A 17,279-nucleotide genomic window follows, 5' to 3' on the forward strand; every position below is an offset into this window, starting at 1 on the left:
TGAGAGAACCACTTTCTCAAGCAAAAATCCATCCATCCATTTATCTGTACCACAGGGATGCAGAGAACCTGGTGTCTGTCCTAAGGGACTTGGAGCACAAGGGAGGGGACACACTGGACAGGGTGCGAACCCATCGAAAAGTACAGTTGCACACACACATTTACACACCCATTCACGCACTACGGACACTTTAGACATTACAGTCAGATTACAACCATGCTTTTGGACTGGGGAGGAAACCAGAGTACACAGAGGAAACCCTCAGGGCACAGAACATTACTATGTCTAGTAGCTGGCAAATCAAAAGAGTCCTTATCTAAAGCAGTCGATGTAATTTTCTTGAAAAGAACAAAGCAGAAAAGCATCTCAGCATGTTGAACCTTCAGGTGGATGAGCTACAACAGAAGAAGACCACACAGGGTCCCACTCCTGTGAGTCAGGAACAGGAATCTGAGGCTATTATGGGGAAAAATAACCACCTGGTCTTTTGCCAGTCCGCAGCTGTCTAGCTTGGGTAAGTCTGTGCCCATGATAACCTCAGATTCTTGGCTGTCAATACTCTTCCAGACTCCATTAGGAATTGTTTGCTTACAATAGTATCATTGAAATCACCCATTAGAGTTACTGCAGAGTCCTCTCTGACCATGTCTGCTAATTCTTGTTGGCCAGTGGGGGAATATAAATCCCATCTAGTAGAGTAGATGGAAATTCATGCGCTGAGTAAAAAGGGTTGCATTTGCAAAATGCTACGTCCATATAGATGATATGATGGCCTTGGAAACTTTCCATTTAATAATACTTTACTACGTGAACGAGTAGATATTTCACTATTTTCTATTAAAGCGGTATAAATGAATTCATTAAACAATCTTCAGCCTCACCATCTGCTTACCTCCAGTGTGGCACATGAACCACTGCTGCACTTATTAACATAAAGTCAGTATTCCATTTTTATATATACCAAAGCAATTTTGTTATTTAATTGTAAATTTCACCAAATCTATGGTCTGAATTCTGTGCTTCAGTAGCATATGTGATGCTTATATGAAACAGGGTAATAACAAACACTCAAAATTCTGGTTTAAAAGTGGTATTAAGATTCTATTCACTTTATTCAGAGCATATAATAGTTTCAAAATTTAATAGCCTCTTGAGACATTATTATGGTAAAGAAGGAATGGGATTCCTTTCCAGTTGACCGTCTGTGCACTGGTGATCTTCCCATGAGGAATCGCACGCCAAATGCATCAGGTTTGTCCATTCCACAGGGTGGGTTTCAAGACAAACCGTCACAAATCCATGGGATGACACCACTGACTCCCAGCAGGCCGCAGGAGAGGATTGGGAATGGGAATACAAATGGCTGGCTTAGAGGATATCTAGCTCATGAATGCAGAGTTTACAGATATTTCAGGAGATCAATTTCCATCTCCTGAAAAACAGAGACAGATGTAGATATATAAGACTCATAATTTGACACACCATCATCACAATAATGGCCTAAGTGTTTATGACAGATAAAACTATAGCATACTGTATTGCGAAATGACTGCATGCTATTCAGAGTTTCAGAAAACAGAACTATAAGTAGCTTCCTGAGTAAGAACTTATGCAATGCTGCCTTCAATCTGCCTTATGTGTCCTTCTTGTTAATGCAAACAATACCCATCCCTGTGCTCCATATGCTCCCAGACTTGTGTCTATCATGTGCTTTTATTTTTATTTTTTTGTTGCCAAAAATATTTTCTACTTACAATTGGATCTTTCAGTGGCGAGTATCTTTTCACAACCCGGCCTTGTCGGTCAATGAGGAACTGCACAAATCACACATCAGACATCAGTGTCAACATTTCTTCTGAGCCAAAAGAGCATTTCAGGCAAGAAACTACTAGTGAATTTCACTTAGAACGGTTAGTCAGGTTACACTTGAAACATGCACTCACAGGTCACTTTAATAGGAATAGCTGTGCACCTGCTTATTTATCTAATCAACACAATGCATAAAATCATTCAGATACATGCCAAGCGTTTCAGTTAATGCACAATATCATTTAACCTCATTGTCATTATTATTTGTACCTGTAGTGCTTTGCCTTAAGTCTCAATTGTTAAAAGAAGGAAGATTGTGAGTCACAGCATAGCAGTTACACAGTCCCACAAAATAATCAAATCAAATAGACACATACCTTAGTGAAATTCCACTTGATTGAACTGGGAAAACAGAAGACACATTTTAGCCACCAGGTTTATATTACAGCCATTGTACAGTGTGACTGTGGACATGAAGAACAAAACTTGACTCAGTATTTAATATGTGGTGTAGTGAAGAGGACTGTAATGTCTTTTTACATTTGAATCATTATTTCTGACATAACATTGCTGTAAGGATGTGCAGATTTGAGCAATACTGAGATACTAACTGAGCTTTAATGTAAGTTCCCTATCTGTCACATACTACTCATGCAGCCTACTCAGAGTTGGTTCCTCCTTGAGACTAATATTTTACAGTAAAACCGTGTCCTGTCCCAAAATAAATAAATACATTTAGGAATTGCACAGCAACTGTGAATACATATGCAATCATACCTTTTATGTTTTTTTTATTTGTAAAACAAACAAAAAACAAAAACAACAACAACAACAATAATAATAAATTATTGATTTATTGGTCACTCCCTGTCCACATACATCTGTTTTTACAATTAGGGCCTGAATAATGCTGACTTACTTTCCTAGGAATCCTTCACCATTGGGTTGCTCCTTCAACCACTTCCACAAAGGATGAGCTTTTTGTCCGTTTACATTGATCTTGCTGAATAAGTCAAATTGCACACTGAAGGTTTTGGCATATTGTTTGATTTGTTCATTTGTGCCAGGTTCCTGATTTATAGAGAGGGGAAAAAAGATTAGACACTGATTAGACACTTAATCATGGCCCTCAACTGTTCAGCTAGGAATGTGTTTTACCCCACTACTCAGTCATCTCTACACATAAGTACACAGCAGTTGCTCCCTTTATAGAGATATAGTCTATGTATATGAATATTCCTTATTTGAAGCCCATAAGTGTTTTATTACTATGTTTATTCATGAGGCTTGAAGACTATAAAATGAAGAATAAAATTAGAAGCATTTCTAAACTCATCATACCTGGTTGGCAAACTGGTTGCATGGGAAAGCTAGGATGGATAAACCTCTCTCAGAGTACTTGGCGTGCATCTGTGCAAACTGAGAGTAGTTTATTGGGGCTTTGCCTCATTGGGTGGCAACGTTGGTGATGATAACCACCTGGCCTCTATAGAAAAAACAACAAATAAGGTAGGTTGTGTCATACTTTTACTTATTTTAAAGTTGATATATTCAGCCACAAAGTATTCAGTCAAACATAAAAAATGTGTTGTAAAAAAGTAAAATGTAAATTGATTTTAATTGATGGAATTATCTTGTCATGTTCCTGTGAAAAGTAAGTTTTATTACTTATTTAAAACTGCTAGCCATGTCAACTATGTAAATTTTTTGCCTAAAAACATCTTCAACCTTCTGTAAATTTGCTTGTTCAAATTCAGGACAAACTTTACACAGTTAATGAATTAACCAGAAGTAAGCTATCCTGCGAAAGAAAAAAACAGACTAACAAAATGAACAAAACAATATTTAGAAAGTAGAATAATTAAATATAGCCAGTAGTAAAAATAATGGATAATAGTGAAAATGAGCTAGTATTCTTTTTTCTTTTTATATACAGTATTAGCATGTCACCTACTTGTATTTTTCCAGAGACACTTGGTTGCCATCAATATCTGTGGCAGTGAAGTCATAAATAGACGTGGCTGTTTTCCATTCCTCCACCTGTGCAGACTTGGGAAGAAAAGGATCATTAAATCACCTAAAATCTAAAAGAAACTCTAACACCCTCCTAGACACTCTCCAATATTATTGGTATAACTTTTAGCAAAATTGCTTACCACTGTTTGCAACAGGATGGAGAAAAGGAGAGAGGACGATAGGAGCCGCATGGCTGCCTTTCAAAAACTAGTGAAATGGCAGACTTGAGCCCTCTTTCCCTTTAAAATACTGAACACTACACAATCTTATCACAATGTGATGCTTTGTGCAGAGAACAGAATGCACCCTGAACACAGGGCACTGGTTACAGCCTGACACAAGCACAGACAGCTGATTAGAGCTGAGTGATAGCAGATAATTGTCCTTTTTATTCACAGCATCATGAAAGAACCCAATAGCAAGGACTGACTGTACACACACACACACACAAGTTTTTTTTTTACTAGATCATACAATTAACTGATTGCAAAAGTTCACACTCCATGTATTTTGGATGACAAAAAGGAAATTGCATACCTTATCTCCAAAAATGTGGGTGCAACCTGCAAAAATGTTTTGGTATCACCCCGAAGGTCTTCAAACCTGATCTGAAGAAACCTACATATATCATATATACTTACTAGAGGAAGAACTGAGGGCACAAAGCCTTTCGTATTGCCACACATACATTATAGCACAGTGGAATTCTTTTCTTCACATACCCCAGAAAGTTGGTGTTAAGTGCATTGTTCAATTTAGAGCTTGGTGTTGCTTGGACTCAATCCTTGTGCCTCCAATCAACAACCCAGAGCCTTAACCACTTGAACCATCATTGGCCAGTTTTTGCATATCCCAGCTTGTTAGGAAGCTAGGGTCCGAGCACAGGGTCAGTCATGATACTTCAAGAACATACACAACATTATTGTTATTTGCAGTAATGAAGTAAAATCTATCAAATATATGTGTAACACATAAAAGGTTTGGTTTTATCATTTAAATCTTCTTGATTTTGTGGTAAATGTATACTTTTGCATTCAACTGGATGTGACTACAGCATTAACAGAACTGTATAATATGAACACACTACAGTTTTTGTGATTACACTGCTACACATGCAAGTGATTAAAATGGTTTCTATGTTTAGGATTATATGAAGGCCATGATCTTCCCTTTTAAAATAAACTGTCATGTGGCGTGTTGGAGATCAGATTAATCATAACACACAATAAGGCATGTGTGAGGTCTGGGTAAACCTGCTAGATGTCACTGTGGCTGAATTTTGAAAAACTGGCAAAAAAACCTATAGACAATGAAAATGAATTATATTTAGGTACATGCTGGTAAGTACTACAAGCTGGTGGTACTTTCACGGGCACATAGTGTTATTGTAACCTGGTATGCTTGGATGCTGTTTCTTCCTAATATTGTCACAGGGAGTCGCCTCTGGCTTACTCATCCATTTTCTATACCGACTTTATACCAAATTACGGTCACGGGGATCTGCTGGAGCCTATCCCAGAACACACTGGGCAAAAGGTAGGGGTACAGCCTGGATAGGTCACCAGTCCATCACAGGGCCACATATAGACAAACCATACACACAGGCAATTTAGAATCAACCTAATGTACACGATTTTAGACTGTCGGAGGAAAACCACACAGGCAGGCAGGAGAACATGCAAACTCCACACAGAAAGGGCCCTGCCTGTTTGAATGCGGGATTCAAACCCAGGACCTTGTTGCTGTGAGGCAACAGTGCTAACCACTAAGCTAGGGATAAATGTATACATCTTAGACTTATATTTTGAATTTACATATTCCTTTAAAGCTGCTTTCTAAAACGTCCATTAGCTTTGTACAAGTCCTGCTGAGAAGAACACTGGTTTCAGAATCTCTAACGCCATGCAATCACATGGATTGTACCATTAGGTACCACACAGGGTTGACCCTAACTTTAGTCCTTCATTTCATTGGATCCTCAAATGTATTTCCACCTTCCCATCAGGCCAATAACACAGCTGCTTTGCTTTCAATTGACAAGCAATCCAACTCTGTGTTGTAGTATTCTGCCTCTCCCTAGTCCCATGGATGTTATTAAAATAATTATATGCAATCCTGTACCATTAGATGGCCAGAGGCATCATGAAACTGCTGTAACTGGATGACTAGCTCTTACATGCCAATATCATAGAGCGGCCTATTCAGGACACGTCCATCCTTGACCATGGTAAAGGGCTCTTTAAAACTTCTGTGGTTCTTCAGGTGTAGAACCCTGGCATAAACTGGTCTGAATGAGGAGTAGAGAGCCAGCTGACTCTTCAGAAAGGTAAAAGGTGCGTTTTTCATAACCATTCTTAGACATGACTTTGCTCTTGTCCATATGGTCAACATTGTGACTATCAGATACATGAACAACCTTTACGTTGGAGAGATGTCTCTCTCCACCTTGCATAAAAGCTCCTTAGGTGGGACTACTCATGATTAGCTTCAATAAAGCAACTGCTCTCTGGGGCTCATACACAAAAGAGCAAGACACCTGTCCACCAAGAGCCCAGCCTATTCAGAAGAATCTCTCCATTGTGCTTGAGCCCCTGATAAGTCCATGTAGAATGGTGAACTAAAGATTGTGTCTCTAAAACTGCTTTTTTTCACTAGCGATCGCCCAGTAGAGTGGCAGAAACTCAGGCCTTTGTGATAAGCTTGCCTTGCATACATTACTGACCATATAACTTGTGGGTGGCCTTGTAGACTCACCATGAATTGATTTGAAATACTTACACAGAGATCATGCATTTGGAACTGTTTTGAGCCTCTAGAGCAAAGGTTCAAATAGCACTGAAATGTTAGACTTTATCACTCACTTACGTCATCATGAATGTCTGATAGTAGCAATAAACTCAGAGCAGAGTGTGTCAGTATATGCAAAAGAAATATAACTACATATTCTCTAAACCAATATTCTACATTGTTCTCACAGGTAGTATGTGTCCTATTTTGCAAAAGTTCAGCCATTACACATTATACCAGCCTGTAGTCTGATCATAACACTGCTTTTTCGAAGAATAAGTTAATAATGACGTGACCCTGATCAACCACTGCACTGATTAAATACCTTTGTACCTAACAGCTTGTAAGCTGAAGTGAAAATGTTTTCTGATGACATAAACACATTCTTTGTTACATATCTGTATAAATGAAGATCGTGTACATGCATAAGAACACATACTTCATGCCATGCATAAAATACACCCAGTGAGGTTTATTAATCTGACTAGTAAAGGAACAGATTTTCCCACTAGTGTCATTTTTTAATGCTGATTCCAATCTCTGCTCTTGACAAGTTGATACTTAAATGCATACATTTTATTATTATTATTATTATTATTATTATTATTATTATTATTATTATTATTGTTGTTGTTGTTGTTGTTGTTGTTGTTTGTATTGAAGTAAAATGGTCCATAATAATAATAATAATAATAATAATAATAATAATAATAATAATAATAATAATAATTATTATTATTATTATTATTATTATTATTATTATTATGCATATCTTTTAACTTTAATTTTACATATACCATTATAAATTGTGCCATTAAAAAAAAAAAGACAGATAACACTATTATCATACTGTATTTAAAAAAATGACTGTATGCTATTCAGAGATTCAGAAAACTTTGGAAGAATTTCCATAATGCTAAGGCACTTTAGTAGACAGCTGTCCCTATGTTGCCTTCTTGATAATGCAAACACACGCCTATCTAATCAACCTCCTCCCAAATAGAGTACTGGAGAAGTGATAATATTTTAAAGTGTCCTTGATAACACTACTGTGCACTTGCTTCAGTAAGATAATTTAATCTCACATCTGATAAAACTAAAATTATAAAACTAGCGGGTCTTATGATGGAGGTCAAATGCACACAAAATACTTATTCAGGAACATTAGCAAAGCTAGCTGGCCACATAAAAACACTTTGCTAATGTAGTTGTCAAAGCTTCCTCTCCAGCAGTAGTAATTTTTAATTTATTGGCTATCCAATTTCACTAACAAACTAGCTAACATTAATTAAGGTATTACATAAGCAAATCCAAATGCTAACAAGCTAGCTAACTTTAGGCTGACTGTTATATGCTCATAGATCTGCCTAATATCGTTTAGGGCCCTTTTGTGCTGCTAAACAGCTCTGACCTGTAAAGGCATAAACTCCACAAGACCTCTGAAGGTATCCTACAGAATTTGGACCCAGAAGATCCTGGTGGCATCTCTTCCTCAGGTAAGTGATATGCATGCACCCAGCCATCCACATCATGTAAAAGGAAAAATGATTCATCAAACAAGGCCAACTTCATCAACTGGCTCATACGCAGCTAGCTATGATGTTATGACTTAATTCCATCATAGCCAGTTTGTGTTAAAGTCTGTGGAACTGCTCCAGCCCAGATAGCCTTCACGCCCAACATGCAAATCAAATTAAAATTTTATTTGCCACATACATATACGTACACAGTACGACATGCAGTGAAATGTTTTGTACGACTGTCCGGCATGTAAACACTGAGCCTTTTGTTGACCCTGTCATAAGTTCAGTGGTTGTCCTTATTTTGACCACTTTTGACAGGTACTAACCATTAACTTTTTCAGCAATTGAGCAACAGTAGCTCGTCTGTTGGATCGGACCACACGGGCCACCCTTCACTCCCCACGTGCATCAATGAGCCTTGGCCGCCCATGACCCTGTCACCGGTTCACCACTGTTCCTTACTTGGACCACTTTTCATAGATACTGACCACTGTTTTGGAAATGATCCAGTCATCTAGCCATCACAATTTGGCCCTTGCGAAACTTGATTGTCAAACTCGCTCAAATCCTTATGCTTGCCCATTTTTCCTGCTTCTAACACATCAGTTTTGAGGACAAAATGTGCACTTGCTGTCTAATATATCCCACCCACTAACAGTGCTCATAATGTTATGGCTGATTGGTGTTCATATGAAATCCAAGCAGTATCTTTAATTATTTTGCTTGCAATAATAGTAATTAATAGCAGGTTCTAGAGATTATTAGATATTAATATAATTATTATATTATTAAAGTATTTGGACTGTGTAACAGGGCTCTCTATGGGTCACACACGAGTGCAGACAGTGACACACACAAGGCAGCTCTACTGCATAGCGGCCTTTCCATGTAATAATAGTTTACTTTTTAACATGAATGATTAGATATGTCTTATTTTCTATTACTGCAGTATAAATTCATTCACTAAACAATCTGCAGTGTAGCACATGAACTACTGTTGCACTTATTAACATTAACATCACACAATTATTATTACATTTTTTATATACTAAAGCAAAATAGATTTTGTTATTTAATTGTAAATTTCACCATATGGTCTGAATTTTGTGCGTCAGTAGAATATGTGATGTTTATATGAAACGGGATGAATAAAAACATAAATATAATAAAAACTCACCAAAAAAAAAACAAAAATATAGTTTAAAAGTGGTATTAAGACTTTATTCAATTTATTCAGAGCATATAATGGTTTCAAAATTGAGTAGCCTCTTGAGACATTATTATGGTAAAGAAGGAATGGGATTCCTTTCCAGCTGACCGTCTGTGCACTGGTGATCTTCCCATGAGGAATTGCACGCCAAATGCATCAGGTTTGTCCATTCCACAGGGTGGGTTTCAAGACAAACCGTCACAAATCCATGGGATGACACCACTGACTCCCAGCAGGCCGCAGGAGAGGATTGGGAATGGGATGGAAATGGCTGGCTAAGAGGATATCTAGCCAAAGAATGCAGGGTTTACAGATATTTCAGGAGTTCACTTTCTATTCCCTGAAAAATAAAGACAGATCACAGTTCTTGCATAAATTTGTATGACAGACAGCATTATCATCATACTGTATTGAAAAAATGATTGCATGCTATTCAGAGGGTCAGGAGAACTACGAATGGCGTCTCGCATAAGAACCTTTGCAATGCTGCCTTCAAACTGGACCAAAATAAGGTATTTGTTTTAAACCAGCTCTCCTTATGTCTCCTACTTGATAATACAGACACAGCTTATCTAATCAACTTCCTCGCAAATGAAGATGCTGGAATAGTGATAACATTTTCAAGTTTCCTTGATATCAAGCATTAAAGAAAAGGATCTGCTGCTAACATCTTGGTGCCAGATACCACAGCACACCTTCAGGGATCTAGTGGAGTCAAAGAGTCAGGGCTGTTTTGGCAGCCAAAGAGGGGCCAACACAATATTAAGCAGGTGGTCATAATGTTTTGCCTGGTTAGTGTATATTCTGAGTAAAACTTAAATCAGAAAACTAGCACAAGATGCTTATTTAGCAACTTTAGCTAGCTGGCTACAGAAACAGCAGACTTCGCTAATGTAAACAGCTTTGTAGTTATCATAACTTATGTTAACTCTCCCAGAGAAGATTTTGTAAATTAATAGCCAAGGTTGCTCAGGGTTAGCCCACATGCTCACAGATTGATATCTATCATATACTAGAGGGAGATTAAGTTGCACTGGGGGAATTTGCAACTGCAGCAGAACTGGCAATGAAATGGATTTCTGATTTTGCTTGGATTCATATAGCTGCTGTGGTTTGGAAATGTGCTCCAGGAAGTCAGTATATCTTTTTTTTTTTTTTTTACTTACAATTGGATCTTTCAGTGGCGAGTATCTCTTCACAACCTGGCCTTGTCGGTCAATGAGGAACTGCACAAATCACACATCAGACATCAATGTCAACATTTCTTCTGAGCCAAAAGAGCATTCTAGGAACTATAAATGAACTTCACTGACAACAGCTTAAACTCCTAGATCATCTGGAAACTGAGAAAAACCACTGATTCCTGTTGTGAGTGGTTGATGTAATGTCTTATCTTGTGCTCGGCTCACACTCATCCAGTTTAAGACCATTTACAGTGTGCATTCTTCTAAAATTCTCAATTTTACCCAGATGCCGAGAACAAATGTGACAGATGTTTTCACTCACAGTGTCACCTGAGTCACGTGTTTTTCTTCTGTTCATGGCGATTTAATTTTTGGTCAGGTTATTTCAGTACAGTGTTTCCTGTACTGGGAATACATTTTCAACCCTGCGCATTGATCGCTATCTTTGGACTTCTAGATGAGGCAGTTGAACTCTGTACAGAAGGAAGTTATTAGTTTCACATCATTGTTGGCCAGATGTCACCTTCTTCTGCAGCGTCCCACCTTCACACTCACAGTGGCTCAAAGATACAGCGTTTTTTCTTAAGCTTGAGAAAATTAAATGCACAGCAAGAGGTGACACTGCCTGTTTGTTTCAGAAATGGCAAATTTCACATTTCACAGAGCTTTAGGTTCGAACAGGCTCAGTGTGTTGTATAACCTTATATGAATGTATGTTTGGTATATTTGCCAAGTAAAGCGTGCCAGGAGGCAGGGAGAGAAAGGTTTTTCTTTTCTTTCCTTTCCTTTCCTTCCCTTCCCTTCCCTTCCTTCCGTCTTTTTTTTAAAGGGATTGTGTAATGAGAACAATTATGTGATTCATATATGCTACCAATAAAAATCATTTGAAAAAAACCCCCACTGATTCCCCACAAACGTCTTGTAGACATAGACCTGTTATTAAAGATGTTAGATATAGACTGTCTGTAGTCTCTTGCCTTAAGTCATCTTAAAAAAGAATATTGTGAGTCACAGCATAGCAGTTACACAGTCCCACAAAATAATCAATAATCAAAATAATCAAAATAATCAAATCAAATACACATACCTTTGTGAAATTCCACTTGATTGAACTGGGAAAACAGAAAAGAGACATTTTAGCCACCAGGTTAATATTACAGCCATTATATAGTGTCACTGTGGACATGAAGAACAAAACCTGACTCAGTATTTAATATGTGGTGTAGTGAAGAGGACTGTAATGTCTTTTTACATTTGAATCATTATTGCTGACTTAACATAGCTTTATTATTCTATACTTTAGTTGCTCAGTGTTCAAAAATAAAGTAAATAAAAAGAACATAGAACACCTTTGGGATGAATTAGAGTGGAGACTGTGAGCCATTCCAAAACTGGGACGGGACTGGGAGTTGGCCTGCCCTTTGCTCTTCTGGGAAGGCTTTCCACAAAGTTTAGGAGTGTGTTTATGGGAATTTCTGACCATTCCACAAGAAGCGCATTTGTGAGGTCAGGCACTGATGTTAGACACGAAGACCTGGCTCACAGTCTCCACTCTAATTCATCCCAAAGGTGTTCTATAAGGTTGCCAGTCAATTCCTCCACACCAAACTCACTCATCCATGTCTTTATGGAGGGGTGTCCCAAAATATTTGGCAATATACTGTGCATCTGTTTTTACAAATAACGCTCACTTACCTTCCTAGGAATCCTTTACCATTGGGTTGCTCCTTCATCCACTTCCACAGGACATGGGCTTCTGGTCCGTTTACATTGATCTTGCTGAATAAGTCAAATTGTACGTTGTGGGATTGGGCATATTCTTTGATTTGTTTAAGTGTGCCAAGTTCCTGATTTACAGAGAGGAAAACAGTCACTAGCATCTTGTCAGACAGTGATGGTGGCTTTATTAGAAAAGCTTGCAGGATCAGGAAATGTGAGGAACAAAATGAACTAGGCAAATGTAAAAGAATGAAAACCAAAACAGATATTAAATCTGTAGTTTATTGAGAAATGAGGAAGTTACAAGCCACAGTTTGTTGCATAAAAACAATGAGGAAAAAACCACTCTAATTGTAATACCACATAGACAATATCTGCATTATAAGAGTGTGGAGAGAGCAGCAGTGTCATGTTCATGCTGTACATGCTAAAAACAAAAGCAGACAGTGTGTGGAGAACTCACCTTGACAAAACTCACTAACACTGAAATAGGTAACAGTTATATAACAGACAGAATAATGTGTAATTCATCCATATTGATATCCTTTCTTATTCTTTAAAATACGCATTTAAGGAAAACTTAACCTAAAGTGTGTTAGTAAGGTTTTGAGCCACCACAAGCTGCCCAAACAGCTGGATTTTGATATATTTCTATTGAAGATAAGGCAAAATGATAGAAGCATTTCTAAACTCATCATACCTGGTTGGCAAACTGGTTGCATGGGAAAGCTAGGATGGATAAACCTCTCTCAGCGTACTTGGCGTGCATCTGTGCAAACTGTGAGTAGTTTATTGGGGCTTTGCTTCATTTGGTGGCAACGTTGGTGATGATAACCACCTGGCCTCTATAGAAAAAACGACGAAAACAAATCTACTGTAGACAATAAAGTGATGAAGTGGTGAAAAGGTCCCTGGCTCACTCACTCCTCTGTATTTGTTAATATTTTTACATTTGATTTGTGTTTAGACTTCAGTTCCCTACTGGTTGATCGTCTGCACACATATTTACCTCATGAAATAGTTAGTCTCTAATATATTTTTACACTGCAGTGACCTCATATGTATTGCAACGTTTTCCTTTTATCACATCCTCAAGGTTTTAGTTTCTGATTTTTGGCGCCGTAGAAGAAAACAGTTTAAGCCGGTGTAAGGTTGCACCTGCAGTCCAGTAACCTTGTACAACCCTGTCTTTATTTCTCCTTTGTTATACTAATGTGATCATTTACCAATAATATGCATTTCTTCCTACTTTTCATAACCAGTCGTGTGCTAGAATTCTGCACATTCACTAACTGTATACTCTCTCTCTCTCTCTGTCTCTCTCTCTCTCTCTCTCTCTAAACTCCTTGTCTTAAAAGTCAGGGTTAAATAAAGAGGAAATTATGCTTACAAGTTACTACTTAAATGATTAATAATGTCATAATCTCACTCGTTTTAAAGTGGATATATCCAGCTCCAATGTACAGAAAACTGAAAAAAGTTGATACTTAGTGAATGTAATAGCATTCAAGTATTTAATAGTATAAGGTAAATGCTTTTAACTGATGTAATTATGTTAATGTTTTCAAGATAAAGGTCACTCAGTTTCTGTAAATGTTTATATTAATATTTCACCTACTTGTATTTTTCCAGTGACATTTCATTGCCATCGATATCTGTGGCAGTGAAGTCATAAACAGACGTGGCTGTTTTCCATTCCTCCACATGTGCAGACTTGGGAAGGAAAGAAAGACAAGAGATCATAATTATAAATGAATAAATGTAACTAAAACACACACACACAGAATCCCCTCAGTCACTAGAACTGATCATTACATATTGAGTGCAAAAGTTCACACTTCATGTAATCAGGGTGAAAAAAAGGAAACTGAATATCTATTTTATTATTCATCTCCAAAAATGTGGGTGTAACCTGCAAAACCGTCCAAAAACAGTTTTAATATGACACTGAAGGTCTTCAAACCTGATCAGACTTGATCTGAAGTAGGCAGTATATTAGTACAGATGTACACCAACCAGGCATAACATTGTGACCAGCTCCCTGATATTGTGTTGGTCCCCTTTTGCTGCCAAAAAAGCCCTGACCCGTCATGCACTGTGTATTCTGACACCTTTCTATCAGAACCAGCATTAACTTCTTCAGCAGTTTGACCAACAGTAGCTTGTCTGTTGGATCGGATCACACGGGCCAGCCTTCGCTCCCCACGTGCATCAGTGAGCCTTGGCCGCCCATGACCCTGTCACCGGTTCACCACTGTTCTTTCCTTGGACCACTTTTGATAGATACTGACCACTGCAGACCGGGAACACCCCACAAGAGCTGCAGTTTTGGAGATGCTCTGATCCAGTGGTATAGCCATCATAATTTGGCCCTTGTGAAACTCACTCAAATCCTTGCACTAACACATCTAACACTAACACATCAACTTTGAGGACAAAATGTTCACATGCTGCCTAATATATCCCACCCACTAACAGGTGCCACGATTAGGAGATAATCAGTATTATTCTCTTCACCGGTCACTGCTCATAATGTTATGCCTGATCGGTGTATGAGGAAAATGAGTTATTATTTTATTCACTAGTGTCTTAACAGACTGCCACATTTGATTTCCTCTTTTAAAGGTTACAGTGTGTGACATTTTGGCACTTAAAGTTCTCTTCTCTGTTTTCACCAGTGTGATATTTATTGTCTGAACTAAAAACTGTTTCATGTGATACAGTGGGCAGCATAACTGCATCAGAGCTTCAGTGTCCAGTGGTTGATCCTGTGCTCGGCTTATCGTCTGTGTGGAGTTTTGCATGTTCTCATACAATGTTTGAATATGTTCCCACTAATTTACCGCAGGTGTGAGTGTGTGTATGTGCATGTGTGCATCGTGCCCTGTGATGGACTGATGTTCCACTCTGGCTTCAGATCCACCACGACCCTGACCAGATGAAGCAGTGACTTAAGATGAATGAATGAAAAACATTCCAGTTTCCTTCCAGCAAACTACAGGAAAACCAGAATCCTGTGGCTTGATACTTTATCGGATTCTGCTACTCATTTTTACTTCATACTGGATTTGGCAAACCCCTGTTGGTCCAGCGGCAGGATCCTGAAGAGTTAACTCTCAGTGCTGGTCCCAAGCCTGGGTTAAATGGGATGGGTGCATTAGGAAGGGCTTCAGTGTAAAACCTGTGCCAAATCCAAACATGTGGACCAAATGATCCGTTGTGGAGACCCCAAACAGGGAGCAGCCAAAAGAAGAACAACAACAACAACTGGATTTGGGAGAACTTGTAACAAACATCCTTAAAAACAGTCATATTGAGGAACCTTTTTAAAGCAGGAAGTCACACATTATGAATACTCTCTTCAATGTTAATCAAGATTATCCAGTGAGACTGAAGGATTGCACATCACATTTATTTACACTTGTTAATAACTACTGAATGTTTAGGAGAATCGAGTTCTCACTGGTAGACCCCACTACTGCTAGATTTTATTTTTATTTTTTAATGGAATTAAAGAAATTCACTCGCAACTGGCCTCTATGATTTTCATCTGTAGCATTATTAATAATAATTCTAAAGTACAATAATTTGTAATAAAGTAGTTTACACGTGTAGGTGATTACTCTGCTAAATAAACAACTGTGACATGTTTACCTGTACTGAGATAAGAACAGATGTAATGTTCTGACATTGAAGCAAAAACCAGTGAAATATTTTTCTGGTCACTTTCCCTCAACTAACTACACTTCTAAGCGCAACACAAATGGTACTGAAGTATTAAAATGATATTTACGGAATTCCTAAAAGTGTACACAAGATAGATTTTCCATAAATGACTCCCACAAAAAGTGCTCTTAGACTTCCAACACAGAAAAGCGTGAACAGGTTTGCTGTTCTTTTCTCATTACAGCAAAGGTCATCTAGTATAAATGTATGAATTGCTGTACGTTCCTTCTAACACTTTCTGTCGTGGAAATCATTTCCAAAATTCAACATTGCTAAGAATTTCCCTGCAGTGGGTAAGTTTAATTAAAACAGAAAGCACAAACCTCTTTCGCTTTTCTGAAAGCCATCAGCTAGTTCAGGTTAATAACCGATTAGGAGGAAACACCATCATCCATCGAATGAGTGCAGAGCAACTTCGAGCAGTTATTAGTCTGGTCTTTGTGACTCAATTTGCATGAGCTACAGCTCCTCCTCCCTATAAAAAGCTCAGGTTCTAAATATTAGAAAATAACAAACAAAAATGAAACTGCAAGTCAAGAACGATTGCCTAAGTCTACTCTAATCACTACTACTTATTTTGTTTACAACAATTGTTAGCACAGGTGTAACACATGGTGGTGTTAACAATATATTTTTTAAAAATGGATTTACTTTAATTCAAGGTTAGAGCTCACTCATATTTACAGTCTAAGATTTTAGACCACAAATCATTTTCAATAACCTTAGGGTGCCAATAATTCTGCATCTGACTGTGTGTTATACGACAGCACAACATGCTTACTGAAATCTCCGGGTCAGTTGATATTCAGTCACAAGAGATTTTATGAGAGTTATTTATTTTTCCCCCAACGTCACAACGTAAGAAGTTAAATGACAAATGTAAAAGAAGAATGAATTTTATAGTCAAGTGAAAATCTTATGGATGAATAAATGATGTAATGGAGTAATAATGATGAAGACATATGCTGCACATGCTTTTAAAAGAATATGAAAAAGCACAGTTTCTGTTGATCTGCAAAAATCCTAACTGTATAATGTATTACATAAATATGACCTCTACAGTATATCACCACCTGTCAGCGTTTCAGACAAGCTGACCGGATTACAATAATAGTACGTTAAAAGTGAACAAGATCTTGGAAAAACAAATCGACATTTCTAATAATGAAAAGCATGGGTTCCGTCGAACCTGCGGGTCTTCACTTGTTAGTGAAGAATAATAGTGAATAATGCTTTTTACTCACACCACTACGCACAGAGCATGACTCATTTGAATACCCATGCTCATTATTAATCTAGAAGGAT

The 17,279-nt window shown here is 37.8% G+C and overlaps 2 pseudogenes; both read right to left on the bottom strand.

The window, feature by feature from the left end:
* Window positions 1-1,080: 1,080 nt before the first annotated feature.
* On the bottom strand, window positions 1,081-4,120 carry LOC131360204 (phospholipid hydroperoxide glutathione peroxidase-like; annotated as a pseudogene).
* A 5,227-nt stretch (window positions 4,121-9,347) lies between these two features.
* Window positions 9,348-17,217, bottom strand: LOC131360501 (phospholipid hydroperoxide glutathione peroxidase-like; annotated as a pseudogene).
* Between the last annotated feature and the right edge of the window lie 62 nt (window positions 17,218-17,279).

The sequence above is a fragment of the Hemibagrus wyckioides genome, linkage group LG10 (genome assembly GCF_019097595.1).
Source record: "Hemibagrus wyckioides isolate EC202008001 linkage group LG10, SWU_Hwy_1.0, whole genome shotgun sequence".
Taxonomy (NCBI): domain Eukaryota; kingdom Metazoa; phylum Chordata; class Actinopteri; order Siluriformes; family Bagridae; genus Hemibagrus; species Hemibagrus wyckioides.